The 10,864-nt window shown below is 57.8% G+C and overlaps 1 long non-coding RNA gene across 2 annotated transcripts; it reads right to left on the bottom strand.

Moving 5' to 3' along the window:
* Positions 1-342: 342 nt before the first annotated feature.
* Positions 343-8,044, bottom strand: LOC112931924 (uncharacterized). 2 transcript variants are annotated; one of them, XR_011996881.1, is made up of 4 exons: positions 6,976-8,044; positions 5,112-5,232; positions 2,886-3,071; positions 343-2,748 (listed from the first exon to the last, which is right to left on the bottom strand). It is a non-coding gene; the product is annotated as an uncharacterized lncRNA (long non-coding RNA). The 2 variants fall into 2 exon arrangements; XR_011996880.1 differs by lacking the exon at positions 6,976-8,044 and having other exon boundaries at positions 5,112-5,370.
* Between the last annotated feature and the right edge of the window lie 2,820 nt (positions 8,045-10,864).

Here is a 10,864-nt window from a genome sequence, read left to right on the forward strand (position 1 = left end):
AGCCTATGGACCCCTTTACAGAATAACATGTTTTGTGGTGTTTTTTTTTTTTTTAAGATTCTATTTATTTATTCATGAGAGACAGAGAGAGAGAGAGAGAGAGAGAGAGGCAGAGACACAGGCAGAGGGAGAAGCAGGCTCTCTGTGGAGAGCCCGATGTGGGACTCGATACCAGAACCCCGGGATCATGCCCTGAGCCAAAGGCAGATGCTCAACCACGGAGCCCCCCAGGCGTCCCCAGAATGATGTGTTTAAATGTGCAACAGAAAATACATAGACTCACAAAGGAAGTCAATGATATTGAAATAGAGTTTTCAAAATATTTACAAAACAAACGTGTGATAGAGTATTATATGTGCTTCTTTATTAACGCATTACATAACAAGAGCTAGCGGCAGTTCTATTAACTGTCACAATTTTGAAGCAGTGATGAGTATCAATGATATTTTGAAATGTCGACAACAACTGTAATGTGATAGGAAATATCTGATTTCTGCTGGTGACAAAGTCACAGGCATCGCTAATACTCCTGCAGTGTGTTGCCAACATTTATAATTGAAGAGAAATGCTGTATTTCAGTGAGAGGTTAGTGAAATAAAAATGCAATTTTCCCCCTTTAACTTCACTGACCCCCTGAATTCTGTCTATGAATTCCTTGGAGGAGTCTGGTTTTGTTTTGTTTTGTTTTTCTTAAAAAGCCCCTCTCTCTGTCTGACATTACACATTTGTTTGTTAACTTGCTTTACTGTCAGTTCCTCCCAGGAGGGCAGAGATTTTATCTGTTGTGTTCTCTGCTGTATCTTCAGTACCTAGAACACTGCCAGGCACCGAAGTGATCAAGAAATATTTTTTTAAAATAAATGAGCAAGCAAGGGATGAGGCTGGAGAGACAGGGAGGCTGGGGCTAGAGGCGAGGGGCCTTGAATGCTGCACTCAGGAGTGTGGCTGTGACCGGTGGCCAGGGCGTCAGTCACCCTGGCAGGGGAGATGGGACAGGGAGAGGACGAGGCTGGCTGAGCCCCTTCCAGAGGCAGCCTTCTGAGGGAGGCTCAGGTGTAAACTGCTCTGCATCAATCCTGAATGTCAGCAGTCACTTCACTCCCTGTCCCCTCCTTCCGGCCTCCCTGTCTATTAGATGGAGACCTTGGAGAAGCTGGGCCAAAGCTCTGCCATCATTCTTCAGCGTTTCCAGCAATGATGGTGTGCTGAGGGACAAGGACAGGGCCCCGGGGGAGGCGGGCACAGGGGTGGGTGGGGAAGGAGAGGCCCAGAGGCTCCTGACCCGCCTGAGGGGGTGCCTCATTGGCAGCTACCGCAGAGGAGCCCGTTGTGTCAGACCCTGGAGGCAGGGAGAAGACGGGTCACCCCTCTGAGACCGAGGCTGGCTATTTGAGGTCACCGATTTACAGCGGCCCGAGAATAGGGGAAATAGCAAAGTTCTGGAATCAGACCGACTTTGGCCATCTCTTCCTTAATTGCGTGCACTTGAACAGGCCACCTAAACATTCCACACCTCCATTTCCACGTCCCAAAACTGGAGAGAACATTCAGTGGAGAGACTAATGGATCTAAACCAGAGACTCAGTGCAAGGAGCATGGGAGACACTCAACAAACCGCGGCCCTCGTCACTGGTAACATAGCAAATGACTGGACATGGGGACCCTGAGTCCCTCTACCACTAGCAATCCTTAATAATCCGCTCCATCTCCCTGCCCACAAAGGGTGGTAAGATAGAAGCCAATAAGGCGAGAGTGGAAAGAAAAACCAGGCCTGGAGACAGAGAGATGTGGGTTCAAATCCAGCTGTGTGACCTTGGGTGAGCCCCAGCGCCTCTCTGATCCTCAGTTTTCTCATTCATAAAACAAGTATAAGACCGTCTTCGCACAGCGTTGTGAGGATTACTGGACAAGAAGGATGTGGGACAGGGCCTGACCCCAGGAGGGCCCTCAGTCCACAGAACCCTTGAACGCTGGTTGCAGTCCCAGCGCCGGGGCCCGGGAGACAGACCATAGCGACGGTGCCCGCTTTTGCCCTGCAGGTCACACTTCGGGAATCATGCCCACGCACCCGGCGTTCCCAGCGCCGCAGAGTCAACAGGACCGAGTGGTGGAGCCACATCCGACAAACAGGGAGCTCAGGTGGCCACAGAGTCCCAGAAGCAATCTGCTCAAACGTCGCACAGCCGGCAGGGTTTAGGGCGGGCAAGAAGCCAGGTGTCTCAGCGCCCAGTTGTCAGATCAGCCACTTGGACATTCATTTACTTAACACGTAGCCCCTGAGCAAGGCCTCAGATGCGACTTCTGCCCTCGAGGACCTTGGAGCCTGTGGCCTCAGGGCTCAGAGTCAGGACTCGTTCACACCCAGCAGTGAGAAGGAAAACCCACATCTGCTCCTGGGGGACAGGTCAGGATGCGCCCTGAGTCCAGTCAGGGTTCCGTGTGCCCACCATGGGCAGTGGGACAGAAGCATAGCATTGAAGAGAAGAGTTCTCTGCTCTTGGGGATGAAAGGCACTGGTTCATACGCCCAAGGGTAGAAACTAGGATCCTCACATGAACAGGAGCCCTAAAATGAAGAATCCTGTAGCCAAAAGCATTCAGGAATCTCCTGCCACGCTGAGAGCCATGCTGCTTTGGAACATACTACAGCCTCTCTGGAAAGTTCTGCAGGAAAGAAACCCGAGGCTTCCCAAATGCGCTTGACTGTGGGAACCTTTCTTCCAAGCCACCTCTATGACTTCGGAATATGCTAGAACGGTGGAAAGAACAGTGTCTAGAGTCAGTGCCTAGGGTTGGAAGCCCAGCCTTAGATGGGATTAGAGCTTCCTAAACTGTGAAAACATTATAACCCAGAGGAGGGAGAGTGACTTGCCCGAGGTCACTTACCATCTGACCTTGAATCCTAATCATCCACATGATTGATAATCTGTAAGACGCTCTTGAGGCATAGACTGCTTCGCTTTCCCTCGGACAGGGGTAGGCCCGACAACCTGCTGAACGGGTGTCACTTCAGGTCTACTGGTCCCTATAGTGAGTCCCTTTGTGCAGCTCGCAAAAAGGTATCTGCTTCTCCTGAGTCAACAAAATTCCATGTCAGGGCACAGGCATTGATAAAGCATTGTATCGGCTACATTTCAGTCCCCACTTGCTCGCTGGGCCAACTATCCTTGTGCAAGATACAACCTGTACAACTGTACATGGCAACCCTTGTTAGCCCCCTTTCCGTCATTCTATCTCATTCCTTCCACCCTTGTTCCCTTCATGTGAGTGGTGCCTTCCCCTGGGATGCCAAGTTGAAGCTGACATGGGAACAGTCGTTGGGCTGCACTTCCCAAACCCCAAAGCGGCAACGGCCAAAGGTGCTGACTCAGCAAACTTTAATTTATCTCACAGGCCAGGGGTGCGCATGAAGCAATTAGTGAAATAATGGTTATGTCGCACTAAAAATTATTTATAGAGTCACCGTGCACACAGCTGTGATTAAATTAGACAAGCAGGGGGACAGCATCCAAGGTCCAGACTCCAGCCGGCTGGGGCTGTGATGGGGTGGCTCCCCCTGTCCATCCACTCACCCTCTGCCAGCTGGGTGAGCCAACCATGACCCGGGGAGGGATGAGGAAGGTCTTCACGGGCTGGGGCATGGCAAGACGAAGCGGCCCAGATGGTCTAAGCCACCAGGATCCCAGAACATGAGTAAATCCGGGGCTTTCACACGTTTGAGACTTAGCAGTCACCAAGCAGCTTGGCCCCTGAGAGCCCAGGGCCAAGCTGGAAGCCATAGATCCATCCAGCTGACTCCTTCTACAGGTGGCAAAACCGACGGCCAGAGATTTCTTCCTTCTTGTTCCCCCATAGGTGTCAGGAGGCCCAGCCCTGGGTCCTGGGTGAGTCCTTTACCTCAACCTGGACCTCAGTGTGTCCCCTGTGAGTTAGCGTCGGACAGGGCGCTCCTACAGGCAGGACAGCTATTTACTGAGCGCCTACTGCGTACTGGGCACTGTTCTACAAATATGTATTTATAGTTTTATTTATGTTTATGTGTATATTATTTAGCTCCTCGCATCATTCCTGTAAGGTAAGTATCCTTGTTCCCACTACGGATGGAGACTCTGAGGTTCAGAGAGCTGAAGATGTTTGCCCACAGCCGCACAGCCGGTGAGGGCAGGGCTGTTTTCTGAAGGCCCATCAGACTCCAATGACGGAGCGTCGCAGGGCTTTGAGTGTATCGGGGTGCCTTCTGGGTGCCCAGCACTGTGCTGGATGTGATGCTGGAAAAGGATAACAGGGCTTCTTTGACACTGGACACTGAGCCAGACACGGGCCATGCATCATCTCGTCTCGTCGGCAGCCCCTCTTGCACATGGGGAAACTGAGCCACAGAGGGTTCTGTGAGTGCCGCCCAGCCCGCAGCCTGTCTGGGTTCGTGGTGGTCAGCAGGTCTCCATCCCTCACCGCGATGCAGGCAGCCCCCTATGTTGGAGCTGTGCACTTGCCCAAAGCCCAGAGCTCCCGGCACAGGGGGCCTGAGGGGTGGCAGCCAGGGTAGGGAGTATGGGTTGCAGTTGGTCAGGAGGCCCTCTTGGCTCCCAGCCCAGCCCTTCAGCCAACCCCAGACTCCCATCTCTGGCACTTCCATTCCTCCCCCTCTGAGCTAACGAGGTTTCGGATCATTTCACAAGAGTCCTAGCCTTGGTCATCCTGTAGCGGCTGGGGCCCTTCTGGGCCTCCCTCCAGACAAGCTCGTGGAGGCTGGGAGGAGTGGGTGACTGAGCAGGGCCCACAGAGTTCCGGCCTCCCCAGCCGCCTTCTCCTCCTCTTCTCCAGCACTTCCCGGGCCTCCAGCATCAGCTCCTCTCCCCCGGAGCAGGTGCCCTCCGTGTAGTCACAGGACCAGCCGAGCTCCAGGGGTCCCGTGCCAGATCTCCACAAACCTTACCCCTGGGATCCCAAAGGAGGAGAGCAGAGAATTGACAGACGAGCTGGGGGACTCTGATGCCCCCATCTCCCAGGAGGTACCCCCGCCCGCGCCCACCCAGGGAGGAAGCTTCGAGACCCCACAGAGTGCACAGTCCCCCTCGCTGCCCCCTGCCACTGCCCAGGATGGCTCCTCACCCCAGTCAGGGCTGGACTCTGGGTTCTGCCGGCTGCGCACGGGTCCAGTCCCCTCTCCCGGGTCTGTCCTGAGTCGTACTGCTGCCTCCGGCCACTTAGCATGCAGCCCTGGTTGTTCGGGCTGCAGCAACCAAATGAGATTAGCTTGCCCGCTAAAGCAAGTCCCCACTCGCCGCCACCCACAGCCGCGCACCGCCAGCTGTTGTGGCGAGCCTCCCACGGCCAGGCGCGCCCAGCCAGGCCCTGCCACCTCTCCCCACAGCAAACCTCAAGGCGGGGGGGGGGGGGGGGGGGGGGGGGGGGGGGGGGCGGGCAGTGGGAAGAGAAGGAAGGATCCCGTCCAGCTGAGGAGATCCCCTTCCCCCAACGGACCCGGAGTCAACAGGGGGGTGGGGCGGGGCGGGGGCAGCCGCAGAGGGAGACCGACAGGATTAAGGCTGCTTCCTGGGTTCCTAACCCTTGCCGATTCTCCTGCACCAGATCTGGGAGGAACACCCCGGCCCCTTGCCCTCCCATGAATCCCCGGAGACCAGCCCAGCTGGGATTCCCTCCATCCCTGCTGCCCTGGGCATGGGCATCAGGCAAGAAGGTCTGCGCCAGCCCTGGGCTTCCCTGTCACCCTCCTGGCTAGGGAAGGGGAGCAGCTTGGCCCCTCAGCCCCAGTCCAGCCCTTGGGGAGCTCCCAAGGGCCTATGAAGGAACTTGGTGAGATTTTCAGCAAGTCTGAGTTCCCAGCCAGGCCCCCTGAGAGATGAGAGAGGCCCTGAGGACAGGACTGGGTGGAGGGGTCTCGGAAAGGGGTGCACCAGGGACCCCACCTGGGCTCTTACAGACCGCTGCAGCTGCTTCCCTGGCTGCACCCCGGGCCAGCCTCTCCCTTAGGGCTCTCTACCCCACAGGCTACCTGCCGGGCCAGCAGTGACAAGCTCCTGGGGCCACTCCGGTGGTCCCGAGCCTCCCTGGGGCTTCCCTGGAGCCTGGCGGGGTCCTGCCTGTGAGCTCTGAGCTCTGGCACCTGCTGGCCGGGGTGGCGCATCCCTGCCACTATTCCATCCACCTGCCAGTCGGGTTCAGGGGGGTGGTGTCCGGTGGAGTTGGAGGGTGGCCTGGTGTGAAGGAGGGGCTCTTCCTCTCCTTGCCCGGAGGGGAAGGCCCCAGGAACCCCTCACCGACCCCGCACACCATCTCCTTCCCCAACACCGCTAGCCCTGCGCATCTGCCGGCTGCGTAAGGGAGGCCAAGCACCCGCCCTCCCGGAGCCTCCTCCTCCCCGACCACGGATGGGACTGGTCCCTGCCGGCGCCAAGAGGGGCCGCGTGCCGCCCGGCCTGCCCCGTGAATCCCAGGGCCACCTGACGGACTTCTGTGATGGGGACTGAACCTCGCGGATCCCCCCTGCGCTCGCTGGCCTTGCCCACCAGAGGCTCCGCAGGCCGCTGCCCCAGCGGTGCTGACGCTCCTCAGCCCGGTTCATTCGGACCAGAACCGGTCCCTTCTGGCCTCGGCCCAGCCCGGGGCAGAGGGAGGGAGCCTCACCAGGCGCAGGCAGGGGGTGTGGATTAGGAATTGACGCTTCCTTATCAGGACACCACCTGAATTGCCCCCCTCCCACCCCTGCCGGCTGGCCTCTGCTCCACCACCCCCTTCCTTCTGCTCTGGGTTCCCTCCCAGCCCCACCCCTTCTCCGAAAGCCCCGCTGGGAGAAAGCAGGACGCAGGGATGCGGGATAGAAGCGCTACGGAGAGAGGAAAGTGGGGTGGGCAGGACCCCAAGCTCCTGGGGGACAGGCAGGCAGAGGTGGGAGACAAGTCCAGCGCTGCCGGCTCCTGCAGAGAAGTGGACCCCACCGCGCTCGTTCCCCCACCTGCTCCTGGGCCCAGCTGGCCGGGTTGGTGCCTTCTCCTCCCGGCTGGCTCCACTCCAGCCTCCACCTTGGCGCCTCTGCACGGCCCGGAGCAGGGCCCTGATGGCCAGAGCAGAACGCTGGGCTGCAGCCCACGGGTGCTTGGAAGCAGCCCCAGTGAGTTCCTGGCAGAGCCGGGCTGCAGGTGGTGGGGAACAGGCCTCGGGTGGCCGGGGGCAGCCAGCTGTGCAATCAGGCGGGCTCTCACCAAGTCCAGGTCCAGCTCCAGTGAGCAGGGAGGTGGGCAGGGCCGAGGCCTAGGAAAGCAGAGGGAGGCTTCGGCCTCACCTGCCTCCAGCTCCCTGGGCAGGCCAACTGGGAGTGTCCCATGGAGGCTCAGCACATGCCAGGAAACTCCGAGGGGTTGCAGGATTCTCAGCTGGGGGCTGGGACTCAGCCATAACCGCCATAACCCTCTTCAGCCCCCGGGGCACAGTCCAGCGGAGCCCTCAGGACTGATGGAGAATCAGAAGCTAAATGCTGCTGCCTCCCCACCTGAGCTGGTCCTGGCTTCCCTTTCCCTGGCTTCCGTCTACAGCCTGGAAGTCCAAGATTCTCGCACCAACAGACCTCCGGCCCCTAACCAAGCAGAAGCCCCTTCCCTCAGTCCCTGCCACCCCCACACCTCCTCCACATTGGCACCCATCGCTAGGGCAGACTTGGGTTGGGCGGTCATAGGAGCCAGGGAGCCCAGCAGGAGGAGGACCCTGGCCCAGGATCATGTGGCCCCAGACCTTTCAAAGTCACTCGGCCCACCCTCCCCAAACACACACACACACACACACACAGACACACACACACACACACACTCACACTTTCTTTTGGATCATTCAGAATGTGTTGGTGAATCTCAAGTTCACATATTATTAGCTCCAAAGACATCTTAATCGAACCCACATCTTACAGGTGGGGAAATCAGGGCCCATAGAGGGAATGGACTTGTTCAAAGTCACATGACAAAGTAATCCCTCTAAGCCCCGCCAGTCCTTCCCTCCCAGAAGGAACCTTCCTCCAGAGCCCCCACTGTCCTGAAGACTCTCTTCCCAGACTTCCCAGGTCCTCCTGGCCTCCTGGCTCACCTGGGCCTCCCAGACCTGGCCAATGGCAGGGCCCCAAAGTTAATAAATCAAGGTGACTTTGGGGACAAGTATCGGCCTCTTTCTCTCTCGTCCCTCCCATTTGCATAATCCTGGCTGGCAATATGATAATGATGTTTGTTAAAGACAGAGCACAATAAATTAATACCGTTAAGTTGTTGCTGCAAAATGCAAAGCAGGTAATTTACTGCCAGCAAGGAACGGAGCCTTTAAACTGTAATGGATTAACTTTCCCAGCAGCAAATGTGTCCCCCGAGGGAGGGAGTGGGGGAGGCAGGGGCGGGGCTGGGTTGATGGTAGGGGGACCTGCATGCTTCCCAGCGTTTGGGTCTAAGGTGTCCAGGCCCCAATCCTAGGTCTGCATCGGATGTCAACCCCTTCCCCATTGTACAGAAGGGGAAACTGAGTCCTGAGTGGAGTAGGCAGCTGTAGAAAAACACAGCAAGACTGTGGCAGTGACCCAGGACTCCCTGGGGCAGCCCATATCCCTCTGGAGGAGAGGCCTCCAGATGCCTCATCTGTGCACCCACTCTGGGACCCTCCGAAGGAGCCCCTGTTGCAGACCCTTCTCTCTTGATAGTGACTAGAGAGGTCCCGCCAGGCCTCATCCCGGCCACACAGGTGACTGAGCCCACAGACCAGAGGGGGCCCAGCCCCAGAGTCAGTCCCAGCCCAGGACCCTGTTCCTCCCTCCTCCCGGGGTGATGGGGTGACAGCAAGTGGGGAAGGATCCTTGTTCAGTTAGGACCCCGGGGAGGAGAATGAGGGAGGGGGACAGTAGGAACTGAGTGCCCGGCCCTGACATGATGTCGCCCCCACCCCAGTTTCCCCAAAACAGGGCCCCCAGGTCCAGGGAGGAGAGGGGGCTTAGGGGGAAGGAGGGAGGGGAGATGAGGAGGGGAGAGATTAGTTCTGTCTGGGGAAGGGGGGGGGAAGCTGGGTGGTCAGTGGGAAGATAAGTCGTGGGAGAGTGGGCCCCTTGGCCCTCACCGCACATCTCAGGGGCAGTCCCCCCATCCCTGCTCAGACAGCCCTGGTCCCTGGGAGGGTTGCCGCAGCCTCAGCTCGGGGGCGGGCCGGGGCGCCAGGCGGGTGGGCGGGTCTCGGGGACCCCAGCAGAATTCTAATTTCCCATTTATCTCTGCAGCCTCTCCAGCTATATTAAAGGGGCGATGCTCTGCAGTCAGCTCCCAAGCTAATTGGATTTGGGCCTCCACTCACTCCCGGGCAAGGCAGGGGGTTGGGGGACCTAGGCGGCCTTGACTGCTGCGGGGAGGGGGTGCAGGAGACAAGGAGGGGGGCTGGGCTCAGTGGGGGGGCTGGGGTCACAGTCCCCACTGTGTGCCCCTCTCTGGATCCTCGCATCCCCTCATCATTTCCTAGGCGTCAGGCACTGCTCCAAGTGTGCTACAACACACACCAGACGGCACCCCTCTTTGCTCCACGGCCCAGCCAGCAAGTATTATGTTCCACCATACAGTCGAGTAAACTGAGGCATGGGGGTTTTCTGGAACCTTAGGTTCTAGAGAGGAGCGACAATGAATCTTTCAAAGAGCCTGGAGTCCCATTTTTAAAAGCCTAGTTACACTCAAACAGACCCAGAGTGGGGGTGGAGCTCCCCATGCCCATTTCAAAGATAGGGAAACTGAGACCTGTTTCACAGCTACTTTTAGCTTTAGAATTTTGTTTTAGAGAGGGGAGGGACCCAGGAGAGGGAGAGAGAATCTTAGGAAGGCTCCATGCTCAGCTTGGAGCCTGACATGGGGCTCCATCTCATGACCTGAGCTGAAATTAAGAGTTGGACACTTAATTGACAGAGCCACCCAGGTGCCCTAGCTTTAGGGTGCTGTTACTCTCAGGAAGGCTCCCTTCCACTCCCTCCCACCCTTGGGTCTGCACACAGGCTGAGCTGGAGAGAGGGCCTCACTTCCTGAGCACAAATTCATTCCCAAGAGAACCCCAAATGCAAGTCATACACATTTATAGGTCCAGAGTGGAGGGACAGAGAGGAGAGAGGAGCCTGTTCCTTGGTGACCCTGGAGCCGGGCAGGCCCTTTAAACACGTGCCATCCCCATTCATTGTCACAACAGCCTCATGAGCCAGTGTGGCTCCTGCGACCATTTTACAGACTAAGAACCCGGGGCTCCTGTGAAGTGCTTTGTGCAAGCTTTCACGGGGAGAACCTGGTCAAGCTGGGCTTCGAACCCAGAATCTGAGCTCTTCACGGCACACTCTCCCGTGCCAGAGGAGAGCGGGACTCAGAAGTTCCAGTGACCAAGGTCCTGGAACCAGGGCTGGACACGGTGACAGCAGTGAAAGGAGCTCTGGGCTGGGGACCGGGGGCCCTGGGTTTAAATCTCTGCTTGGCCCCAGACTCACTGTGTGAAACATGATTTCTCTGAGTTGAGCTGCAAAATGGAGATGGTACCAGCGCCAGGCCTGCGGGGTGATGCGTTACAGCAACTGTAAAGGAAGTACGGTCGCGGTCGCCGAGCCTGGCACACAGTAGGTGTTCAAGCAAGGCTGGCTGTCATTTCTGTGGACGAATTCACACCAGCATCCGACCGCTGGAGTAGCAGTGGAGGTGGGGGGCAGGGAAGCGTGGCCTGCTCCACAGTCTCCAACGTTGTCAGAGCTAGAAGCTCTTCCACATGGGGAAACTGAGGCCCAGGCTTGGGACAAGGCTGGGGGCAGAGCCACAACCCAGCCCTGAGTCTGCTGGCAGCCTCCTGCTCCGGCCGGGGTGATGGTT

This window comes from Vulpes vulpes, chromosome 14 (assembly GCF_048418805.1).
Source record: "Vulpes vulpes isolate BD-2025 chromosome 14, VulVul3, whole genome shotgun sequence".
NCBI lineage: Eukaryota > Metazoa > Chordata > Mammalia > Carnivora > Canidae > Vulpes > Vulpes vulpes.